Below are 12,346 nucleotides of genomic sequence, written 5' to 3' on the forward strand. Positions count from 1 at the left end.
ACTACATACTTCTATAGGAATTACTAATTATTTGGATCTGTATTCTAAAGTAAAGATCATGTTAACTAACTAGTAATGAATCAAGTATTAATGCATACTTCTATAGGAATTACTATCTACAACTTCCCCAAAACGTTAAAATTACTTCAGTGTTTGGTTGCATATGACATTTATTCATCATGACTGATTTTAACAATACGCCTGGAACAAGCAACAGCTTAAGTAGCAGTGACACTTGGCCATATTTATGATGGCTTACTTTAAACAGTAGTCAAGTAACACAACATTACAGTTTAGGTGACTGTATATAGCTATTCGGCTAGAACATGCATGGAATATTATTTATTAAACAAAGAAAGAAACACATGCATAAACAGCATAGAATACTAAACATTATTTTTGTCTCTCATTAAAGTCGATAAGCAAACCAGCTTTCTTTTATTGAAAAATAGTAGTTATTGATTAGTTATTAGTGAACTACCACTTGAATCTGTAAAAAAATTCAGTAGTTCTCTGTGAAGTATTAAAAAATAGTAGTTATTGATTAGTTAATAGTGAACTACCACTTAAATCTGTGTGCTATTACTTACTAATTCGTTAATCAGAGTTACTTATTAGTTAATTGTAGTTACTAGATTGTTAATATTGTGTTACTCATTTGTTCCTGTGTAGTTATTCATTAACGAAGGATCCGTATTTTAAAGTGCATATTGTCGTACTCATTCAACAATTGTTATGCTAAACAAAATACAATTCAAGTTCTGCTAACTTTAACTTTGAATTTCTTAACTTAAAATTTTGTATGTAACCGATTACCTCAAATATTTTGAGTTCCCTTTCAAGCTGCGTCGAGACTCTGTGGGAACGCCCCTGTGTGATTGCGTCATGAAGCACATATGAAATCAGTCCAATGGTGTGATGAGACATCATAGGCGGGTAACGTCACAGACCAGGAAACTATAAAGCATACCCAGAAACAGACTGCGCTAGCTTCTGTGTCCTCAGCAAGCGTTGTCTGTTTAGTGTTGTATTGGCATTGCAGTTACACATATATACATATTATGGCGAACAAGCAGCAGTTTAAGAAGTGTGCTTTTCCCTGCCCTTGTTTCCTTACGGGTGGGGATACACACAATCTTTGTGTTGCTTGTTTGGAAATGGATCATGCCCAGTCAGTTCTCGAGGGGGCTGACTGTGAGCATTGTGAGAAGCTGTCCGTGAGGACGCTCCACTCCCGCCGATCTTTCTTTGAGGAGGACGGTTCAGCTCTCGTTCCTTATAGTTCGGGTGGCGACGCTCATCATGGGGTTCGCAAATGGTTCTGACAGAGGGGTTTGAGACCGGCCTTATCTCAGCCTTTACCTGCCAGATCCAGTGCTTTATCTCAGGAAGAAGCACCCGCTGCAGTTTTATCTCCTCGGGGTGAGGCACCAGTGTTACAATTATCCGGTTCTGAGGATCTGGATGTTGTAAGCATTGATGCAGGGGATATTGAGGATTCACCACCTCATACTCCTGCTTATGAGGAGCTTATGGAGGTTGTGACTCATGCTGTAGCTAAATTAAATATTGATTGGCCAGCTGAAAAACAAGAATAACAAAATAAAAGCCTGTTGTTCCACAGTGCTGCCAGTTCATTTGTTCCCTGCCAGTTTGCTGCTTTCCACCGATCCTCCGAGGAAGGTTGTAGAACAGTCACTGCCGGTTCGCCGTTTCAGCTCGTCTTGTCTTCAACGAGCCCAAGAGGGCCCACGTCACTCCTTTGTTCATCTCACTGCACTGGCTACCTCTCTCTGCTCGCATCAAGTTCAAGGCACTGACGCTTGCTTACAGATCTGTCACAGGCTCAGCTCCCTCCTACTTTCACTCACTCCTACAAGTCTACATCCCTACCAGAAGCCTTCGATCGGTCAACGAGCGACGTCTCGTGGTCCCATCACAGAGAGCCAAAAAATCACTTTCCAGAACATTCTCATTCACAGTTCCATGCTGGTGGAATGATCTCCCCACCGGCATCCGGAATGCAGAATCCATGACAACATTCAAAAAAATCTTCTCTTCCGTGAGCACTTAACCTCATAAAAAAAAAAAAAAATATATATATATATATATATATATATATATATAAATATATATTATTTTTTTTTTTTTTTATTCTCACTTATCGGGCTTATGCTACTCTGAATAATGCCTGAACTTCGTATTTTGAGCACTTCTTGAGTTGTTTTTTGCCTCTTCACGATGACTTGCTTAATTTAGTCCCAATTTGTAAGTCGCTTTGGACAAAAGCGTCTGCTAAATGACTAAATGTAAATGTAAATGTTTCAGGGCGCCGAGGTGGCTGTTCGACCAATACCAGAGGCCAGTCTCGAGAGACTGGTCCCCTTAGCAGATTTTCTGGCAGCGTGGAAAATACTGCCAAATATATCTCATTGGGTCCTGCTTACAATAGAAAAGAGTTACAGAATTCAGTTCGGTTCTCGACCGCACAGATTTCTAGGGGTCCTCCCTACGGTGGTGGACCCCGAGCAGGCTCTGGTTATGGAGCAAGAAGCACATAATCTTGTGTGAAAGGAGGCTATAGGAAGGGCTCATTCTCCCAGCAGGGAGTCAGGGTTTTACAGCCATTACTTCATTGTTCTAAAGAAGGATGGAGGGCTGCGTCCTATTCAAGACCTGCGTCAGCTAAACCGCAGGGTTCAAAAACTTAAGTTCAAAATGCTTACACTCAAACGGATCGTGTCACAGATTCAGTCCGAGGACTGGTTTGTCACGATAGATTTGAAGGATGTGTACTTCCATGTAGCCATCCATCCTCATCACAGGAAGTTCCTTAGGTTCGCTTTCAGGGGCGAAGCCTACCAATATCGGGTTCTTCACTTCGGCCTAGTTCCCTTTCAAGGGAACTCCCGTTGCGTCGAAAGCTGACGCTATGGGAACGCTTTGCGTGATGACGTCTTGAAGCACATGTAAAATCAGTCCAATGGTGTGGCGGAACGTCAGAGGCGGGTGACGTCACGTACCAGGAAGCTATAAAAGCCGGCCCGAAACAGAAAACGAAAGCTTTCTGAGTCTTCAGTTGCGCTCTGTGTTGAATCTGTCCTTGTTATTTGGTGTTGTCTGTCTATATTATATATATATATTCAGTATGGCGAGCAAGCAGCAGTTTAGAGTGTGTGTCCATCCCTGCCCGCGTTATTTAACGGGAGGTGATACTCACACTCTTTGTGTTGTTTGTTTGGGTGAGGAGCATGCCCAGTCAGCACTCGAGGGTGGTGACTGTGTGCATTGCGACGCGCTTCCATTGCGCACGCTCCGATCCCGCTTGGCTCGGTTCAATCCCGATCGCGTTCCCCAGGGCTCGGGTCCCTCCGCGGCTGAGGCTCGGCGGTGATCTCAGACCTGGGGTTCGCAAATGGATCTGTCAGTGGATGTTGAGACGGGCTCTGCCTTATCTCAGCATCAATCTGACAGATCCAGTGCCTCTCATCAGGGTGTGGAAGCACGCATTGCGGTTTCTTCCCCCCCGATAGAGGCACCAATACTGCAACTGTCCAGCTCTGAGGAGTTGGATGTTGTGAGTATTGAAGCTGAGTCTGAGGATTCGCCACCTCAGTCTCATGCGTTTGAGGAACTGCTCGATGTTATTACTAGAGCAGTTGACAGACTATCTATTGAGTGGCCAGAGGATAGGCAGGACGTTCGTTCGAAAAGTAAGCTCGACGAACGCTTCCTGCCATCTCGTACACAGCCTCAGCGAAGAAGCCTTCCGTTTTTCCCCGATCTCCACACCGAGGTGTCGAAATCGTGGGGAAAACCGGTTTCATACAGAGTGTATGCACCACAAACATCCCACTATTCTTCCATTCACAAATATAAAGAATATGGTTATGGGGAGATGCCGAAGGTGGAGGAGACGCTTGCGAGCTATCTCTCTCCAGCAACGGCATCTTCCCTGAAAGCTCCTTCACTTCCCTCTAAGCCAGTAAAATTCACATCATCTCTGGTTCATAAATCGTATGCAGCCGCTGGTCAAGCTGCAGCGTGTCTGCATACGATGTCTATTGTGCAAGCCTATCAGGCAGAATTATTGGGGGATTTAGAGGAGGGCGGGGGAATTGGTCCTGACACAGTGGCTGAACTACGCAGAGCCACAGATCTGTCTCTCAGGGCCACCAAGGAGACCGCTAAATCAATCGGGCGGTCTATGGCAGCCCTGGTGGCCACTGAGAGGCATCTGTGGCTCAATTTGAGCGATATAAAAGAGAAAGAAAAGCACGTTCTCTTAGATGCTCCGGTTTCCACTGTTGGTTTATTTGGTGATGCAGTAAACAGTGCGGTAGCTAAATCTCAGGAAGCTGCTAAACAGGCAGCTGCATTACAAAAACTTCTCCCCCGCCGTTCTTTCATTGAGGCTGCTGAGCGGGAGCAGCCTCACTCCTCTAAAAAGAGCGCTGAACATCGTGCCACTCAAAAACAGAGTGTGTCCTCTCGTGCTCCCCCACAAAAATCTCGGGGACACGGAGGGCGCTCTCAAACCCAGCAGTCTTCGAGGGGTAAAACGGATCTGCGGACCGTTATTACCGCCAAGAAGGCTGCTGGGAAAAAGTCCTGATGTCTGAGGGCTCAGGACAAATGAGGGTAGTCCCCCCGAAGCAGAGCGGTTAACACCTCTTTTTACGGTGCCCGTCTCTCTTCGGTGCCCTCAGGGGACCGTTCTGCCAACCCTGCCACCTCTGGTGTTACAGGGCGCAGCGGTCTCCGGCGAGCACATATCTCAAGGTCCACCCGGAAACGTAGTGGCCTCGGGATGCCCGCCCCCTCTGAGGAGGGTGCTAGAGCAGTCTGTTTGGTCGTTCCCTGCCGGTGCGCCGTTACAGGGCGACGAACCGACTACTCAACAGCAGGAGAAAAATACGGTGCCGTCTCTCTTCGGTGCCCTCAGGGGACCGTTCTGCCAACCCTGCCGCCTCCGGTGTTACAGGGCGCAGCGGTCTCCGGCGAGCACATATCTCAAGGTCCACCCGGAAACGTAGTGGCCTCGGGATGCCCGCCCCCTCTGAGGAGGGTGCTGGAGCAGTCTGTTTGGTCGTTCCCTGCCGGTGCGCCGTTACAGGGCGACGAACCGACTACTCAACAGCAACAAAATCCAGAAACCAGTCTCGAGAGACTGGTACCTCTAGTAGAATCTTTGACAGCGTGGAAGCTACTGTCAAATGTTTCTCGTTGGGTCCTGCAGACCGTGGAAAAAGGGTATTAGATACAATTCTATTAACGCCCACCGCGGTTTATGGGGGTCCTGCCCACAGTGGTGGGCCCTGAGCAGGTTCTGGTTATGGAACAGGAAGTAAACACTCTGTTAGAGAAAGGGGCCATAGAATATGTACCCCCCTCCAACAGGGAAACCGGGTTTTACAACCGGTACTTCATAGTTCCAAAAAAGGACGGGGGATTGCGTCCCATTTTAGATCTTCGAGTTCTGTACGAGTACATGCAGCTCAAGTTCAAAATGTTAACCTTGAGACAAATCGTGCCACAGATCAGGTCCGAGGACTGGTTTGTCACGATAGACCTCAAGGACGCATATTTCCATCCGTCCGTGTCATTGGAAGTTCCTGAGGTTTGCTTTCGGGGGCAAAGCATACCAATATCGAGTTCTTCCATTCGGCCTGGCTTTATCACCCCGCACTTTCACCAAATGCGTGGATGCAGCTCTGGCGCCTCTGCGCCTCCGGGGTATTCGCATCACGAACTACATCGACGATTGGTTGATTTTAGCTCAGTCGCATTAGATGGCGGTTCAACATCGAGATGTTGTTCTCGCCCATATGAAAGAGTTGGGGTTACGGCTGAACGCCAAGAAGAGTGTGCTTTCTCCATTTTAGAGGACCACTTTTTTAGGCGTGGTTTGGGATTCAGTGTCGATGCAGGCGCGCCTGTCATCGCCACGCTTCGATTCCATCCTGGCAGCTGTGAGAAGTGTAAAGCTAGGCCAGCTACTCACTGTCAAACAGTTCCAGAGACTGTTGGGTCTCATGGCAGCAGCTTCCAACGGGATACCTTTTGGACTGCTGCACATGAGGCCCCTGCAGTGGTGGCTCAGGACCAGAGGGTTTTTCCCCGAGGGGCAACCCATTTCGCACAATCAAGGTCACGCGGTGATGCCTACGTGCCTTGGTTATGTGGAAGAAACCTTGGTTCCTGTCCCAGGGCCCAGTGCTGGGAGCTCATTGTCGTCGCAAACTGCTAACGACGGATGCTTCCCTCACGGGTTGGGGAGCGATCCTGAGGGTCGCTCATCTCAAGGTCTGTGGGAAGACCATCATCGTTCCTGGCATTCTATAGCCTAGAGATGTTAGCTGTCTTCCGGGCTCTGAGGAGCTTTATCACAGGTCTCAGGGGACACCATGTGTACTACATACGGACAACACGTCGGTAGTCGCCTATATCAAGGGGGTTTGCGCTGGCATGCCATATCCTCTTGTGGTCCCAGGGGAAGTTGCTGTCACTCAAGGCAGCCTACATCCCCGGGGTCCAGAATATAGGAGCAGACACTCTGTCGAGACAGGGGCCGAGGCCCGGGGAATGGTGGCTCCACCCCCGAGGTGGTGGAGCTGATATGGAAATTATAAGTGGATCTGTTTGCGTCTCGAGAGACGTCTCACTGTCCACTTTGGTTCTCCTTCACGCATCCAGCTCCTCTGGGACTGGATGCTATGGTACAGACGTGGCCGAGGCTACGTCTGTACGCCTTTCCCCCAGTTGCTCTGCTCCCGGGAGTTCTGGAAAGAGTTCGCAGGGACCGGGTTTGCCTGCTTTTTATAGCCCCGCGCTGGCCGGGCAGAGTATGGTTTCCCGATATTGTGTCCCTCCTCGACGGGCATCCTCTGGAGTTACCCGTCAGGAGGGACCTTCTGTCCCAGGCAGAGGGCTTGATATTTCACCCTCGGCCAGAACTGTGGAACCTGTGGGCTTGGCCTCTGAGGGGGCCCAGCTCATAGAGTCAGGTCTCTCAACTGAGGTTGTTGAGACCATTCTACAGTCCAAGCTCCCTCCACGAGGAAACTTTATGCCCTGAACTGAAGAGTATTCACCTCTTTGTGTAGTGACCGTCGGTTGGATCCAGTCAACTGCCCAATTGGTACAGTTCTGGAGTTCCTGCAGGACCGGTTCACTGCAGGTCTGACCCCGTCCACTTTAAAGGTTTATGTGGCGGCCGTAGGTGCTTACCACAGTCCTTTGGGTGGAATGTCTGTGGGGAAAGACCCTTTGGTATCTCGTTTCCCTCGTGGCACTTGGAGGTCCTCCTCCCTTTCGAAATCGGACCAGGAGGCGAATAATTTGCTTTGCCCTGTTCGGGCGTTAGACGCTTATGTCCACAGAGCTGCCCTGTGGCGTAAAAGTGACTTTTGCTCCCCTAACAAGGGAGGTCCAGTGTCTAAGCAAAGGATGAGCAAGTGGGTGGTTGAGACTATCTCACTGGCTTATGAGGCGGCTGGACAGCCTTCTCCTTTGGCTGTCCGGTCGCTCTCTACTAGGAGTATGGCGGCCTCTAAGGCCCTTATATCAGGAGTATCGTTACAGGACGTCTGTGATGCGGCAGGCTGGTCCTCACCGCACACCTTCGTCAGGTTCTACTCTCTGGATTTAGACTCTACTCTAGGGTCTCATGTTTTGTCTTCTTAGTGCTGCTCACATGATTACACACAGGACAGACATTTGTAGCTATGGAGGCGTTGGTATAGACGTTCCCATAGCGTCAGCTTTCGACGCAACGGGAGTTCCCTTGAAAGGGAACGCCTCGGTTACGACTGTAACCTCGGTTCCCTGAAGAGGGAACGAGCGTTGCGTCGCCTTGCCATATCTCCTTCATGCCTGTCAGCGCGACTTCAGACTTTACGAAGCTTTCGTTTTCTGTTTCGGGCCGGCTTTTATAGCTTCCTGGTACGTGACGTCACCCGCCTCTGACGTTCCGCCACACCATTGGACTGATTTTACATGTGCTTCAAGACGTCATCACGCAAAGCGTTCCCATAGCGTCAGCTTTCGACGCAACGCTCGTTCCCTCTTCAGGGAACCGAGGTTACAGTCGTAACCGAGGCGGTTTATCACCCTGCACTTTCACGAAATGCATGGATGCAGCTCTGGCTCCACTGAGACTCCAGGGCATTCGCATGTTGAATTATATCAAAGACTGGTTGATTTTAGCTCAGTTCGAGCAGATGGCTGTAATGTCTCTCAGGGCAGTATATATAAAGTTGAGGCTGAGGCCCGGGGAATGGAGCCTTCACCCCTTGGCGGTGAAGCTCCTATGGGAGAAATTCAGTCAAGTACAAGTAGATCTATTTGCATCTTCAGAGACAACTCACTGTCCCATGTGGTTCTCCCTCACGCATCCAGCTCCCCTGGCTACACCTGTATGCTTTTCCTCCGATATCTCTTCTCCCGGGAGTTCTGGAGAGGGTTCGCCGGTACGGGGCCGGTCTACTATACGTAGCCCTGTACTGGCCGGCCCGAGTTTGGTTCTCAGACCTGGTGTCCCTTCTAGACGGCTCTCCGATGGAGACTCTGATGAGCAGGGACCTATTGTCCCAAGCAGGGTGCACGATTTATCACCCTCACCCATAGTTGTGGAAACTGTGGGCCTGGCCCCTGAGGGGGCCCAGCTCATAGAATCTGGTCTCTAGACTGAGGTCGTGGAGACCATACTATGGTATTTTTTCTGGACTGGAGTACATTTTTGCTACTTTTTTCAATTTAATTCAAAGATTGAAATCAAACTTCCTTTGTGTTGTGTAAACTCTTAACAACAAAATTACCCAATTGTAAAAATGCAATGAGTGAGCAAACATTTAGGTGAGATAAATGTAATAAAAAAAATGATAAATTTTTTTTTTCTATATCGTCATAAATATCATTATTGCAAATATTCTTGAAATATCTATATCTAATAGGTTATATCGCCCACCCCTACTGCTTACCACACTCTTTTGGGTGGTGCATCATTAGGGAGAGATCCTCTCATTTTTCGTTTTCTTCATGGCACTCTGAGACTGAGGCCTTCACTGCGCACTAGAGCACTGGCTTGGGATTTGGCCTTTGTGCTTGAAGACCTGACTTTGGCTCCCTTCGAGCCTATTGAAGAGGCTTCAAAAAAGTTCCTTACATTAAAACCTTTCTCCTTGCTATTTCTTCTATCAAAAGAATTGAAGAATTACAAGCCCTATCGGTTGCTCCTTCATGCCTAGAATTTGCACCTGGTATGGTGAAAGCCTTCCTTCACCCTAGGCCGGGTTATGTCCCTAAGGTCCCAACTAATGTTGCAGGTCCCATTATGCTGCAGGCCTTCTGTCCTCCACCTTTCTTATCATCAGATCAGGAAAAACTTAACCCTCTGGAGTCTGAGTGGTTTTCTGGGCCCTGGAGGTGTTCTGACATGCTCTGACATTAGTGCTTTTTTCAGTTATTTATAAACATGTTAATGGCAAAGGTGTAAATTCACTCTATATAGCACAAACAGGGCTACCAAAATATGTGATCACCATGCATGTATATTTTTTAATTTTTAAGAGAATAATGTTTATGCGTGGTTATTGAAAAAAATAAAAATGAAAGTTGCTGAAATATGACCACAAAACTCATAATAAATATGTGTCAATAAGACTTTTGACTAATGGATGTTGTTCCTTCGAGTTCTGGCTTCAAACTTATGTGAAAATAGTCTTGCTTTATCGTTCACTTAAAACTATACATTGATTTAAATTGATGTAAAACAGGTTTTGCTTGGAAAGCCAATATGCAAGGGGGGCGTGAACGAGGAGTGGTTTACACCTGAAAATACAATGTCCCACCCACTCTGCATAATTAGCCATTCATTCAGGTGTGACACTGACTGAGCCACAATGCAAGGACAAAAGATATATTTAGAAGAAGACTTATATTGACCATTTAAGATTTTGCTTACATCTATCTTGTAAATATGTTTTGCTATTTTATTAAAAAGGTTACAATTACAACAATAATTACAATTTCAACAATATTTTAAGTGTACTCTTTCTTTGTAAAAAAAATATTATAGGCCTACATTTTATCTATGTATTCATTAGTTTTAATATAGCCAACATTGGAACAGCTAACATCTTAGTTGATGACTTTATTTTTGACAAAAATTGTATTTTATATATATAGAAATTGCTAAACAAAAGCTTATTTGATGTGGCAGTATATTCTACAGTAAAAACTGTACCCACATCTAGTCAACAAAATGTTGTCTTTCATATTTCGCCTGACTGTAACGTTGTTTTTATGAAATATTAGGGCATAATTATGTTAATTTGCAGTTTAATACGTTGCTTATACAAATAGCCTACATTTTATTTCAACGTCGATTTTTACTCATCTCAGTATAGCAATACAGTTTGCTAAAACATCATCATTCATTCACACACGCGATTTAAATTTAAACTGTCTTTTTGCGAGCTGTGGTAAACAGCGCGCTGCCGTTCATTCATTCACAAAACAGAAACGCGATTCACGTGAGAAGGAAAAAAACGTACTACAGTTTTCCTCAGCTCAGTCGGATCCTTGCTCCTTGATATACCCGCACTTCTGAGGGACATTTTCCATTATTATTATTCCTCACAGCGCTGCGAGACGGTGTAAACAAGTAATGATCTGAATAAACTTGTGTTTTCTCGAGCTGATATGGGGGCGTTCACAGGTTTGCGTGGATTGCCTCATTCATTTGCGTATGAATAGCGCGCGCTCTCCGTAGGCGGAGTCACATTACATTTGAATGAGCTGTAATGAGCTCTACTGGAATCGCTCTCTTTTAATACAGATTTCACAAGATGAGAATATTTGTTTTTTATATAAATTACTTCATTTAAAAGAAGAGAATTCAAGCGTCATGCCTGTGTGTCTGTATGCCTGTTTGACTGAGTATTCACTGAGTTATTGTTCATTTTCGGACGCGTTTCAGAATGGACTTCACTGGCAGAGAGAAGGCAGAACTCGCTTTGTGTTTATTTTTCTTTATTTGGCAAAAAGCACAACACTTTGTTTTTATTGTGAGTATACACAAAAATAATACACACTTAACAGGATCGATTGATGTATGAAACTCCTATGGAAAATCAAAGTCAACGGAGTATTTATGAGTTTCTTTTACACTGATAAAAAAAAAGCGAGCTGGTATCGCCCGGCGATACAGCCGACCTCAGGGGGTTAATCTGCTATGCACTGATAGGGCTTTGGATGCTGTGGCGAAAGTCAGATCAACTCTTTCTCTGTTTCGGGTCACCTAGAAAAGGGTACACTGCATCTAAGCAGAGAATGAGCAAGTGGGTGGTTGAGGCTATCACACTTACTTATGAAGCGGCTGGTCAGACTTCATCTATGGCTGTCCGGGCCCATTCTACCAGGAGTATGGCTGCTTCAAAAGCTTTATTGTCGGGTGTCTCCCTTCATGACATTTGTGATGTGGCAGGCTGGTCCTCACTGCATACATTTGTGAGGTTTTATAACTTGGATATAGGCTCCACTCCAGGGTCTAGGGTGCTTGTATCTTAGTGTGCGCAATGATTTCACACAGACAGGCATTGGTTATTATGGCGTCATGGGTATGGTTCCCACAGCGTCTCGACGCAGCTCGAGTTCCCTTGAAAGGGAACGTCCTCATGTATGTAATCCTGGTTCCCTGAAGAGGGAATGAGAAGCTGCATCACCCTGCCATCCTCCCTGCTTGCCCGTGATCGACTTACTTCAGCCTATAAGAAGCTAGCGCGGTCTGTTTCTGGGTATGCTTTATAGTTTCCTGGTCTGTCACCCACCTATGACTTTTTGTCACACCATTGGACTGATTTCACACGTGCTTCATGACGCAATCACGCAGGGGCGTTCCCACAGCGTCTCAATGCAGCGTCTCGTTCCCTCTTCAGGGAACCAGGGTTACATACGTAACCTGAGACGTTTTGTCAACTTATTCAGATTTACAATGTAGTTGATTGAGGTGTGTTCATTTACAGTTGGAACTAAACTCTGTTGAACAAACTTCAAGCTTCAATGTGCTGAATTGGTTTATTCCACTTTCTGGCTTGCTTAGTTGGCGACGCTATATATTTAGCAATATTATTGATTTGACAGCACTGACACTATTGGATAAGAAATAAACTTGAACTGATCTGAACTGAATGATGACCAATGTTTTCTCCAGAGCTGTTTTATAGATTAATTTAACTAATTTCATAATTGATTAACATTACACAGCTATTGAACTGAAAAGAATGAACATTGAACTGATTTCAGCTGAACAACGATATTATTTTCTTTTTAGTGCTGCTTTACA

This window comes from Leuciscus leuciscus (assembly GCF_965113295.1).
Source record: "Leuciscus leuciscus genome assembly, chromosome: 7".
Taxonomy (NCBI): Eukaryota; Metazoa; Chordata; class Actinopteri; order Cypriniformes; family Leuciscidae; genus Leuciscus; species Leuciscus leuciscus.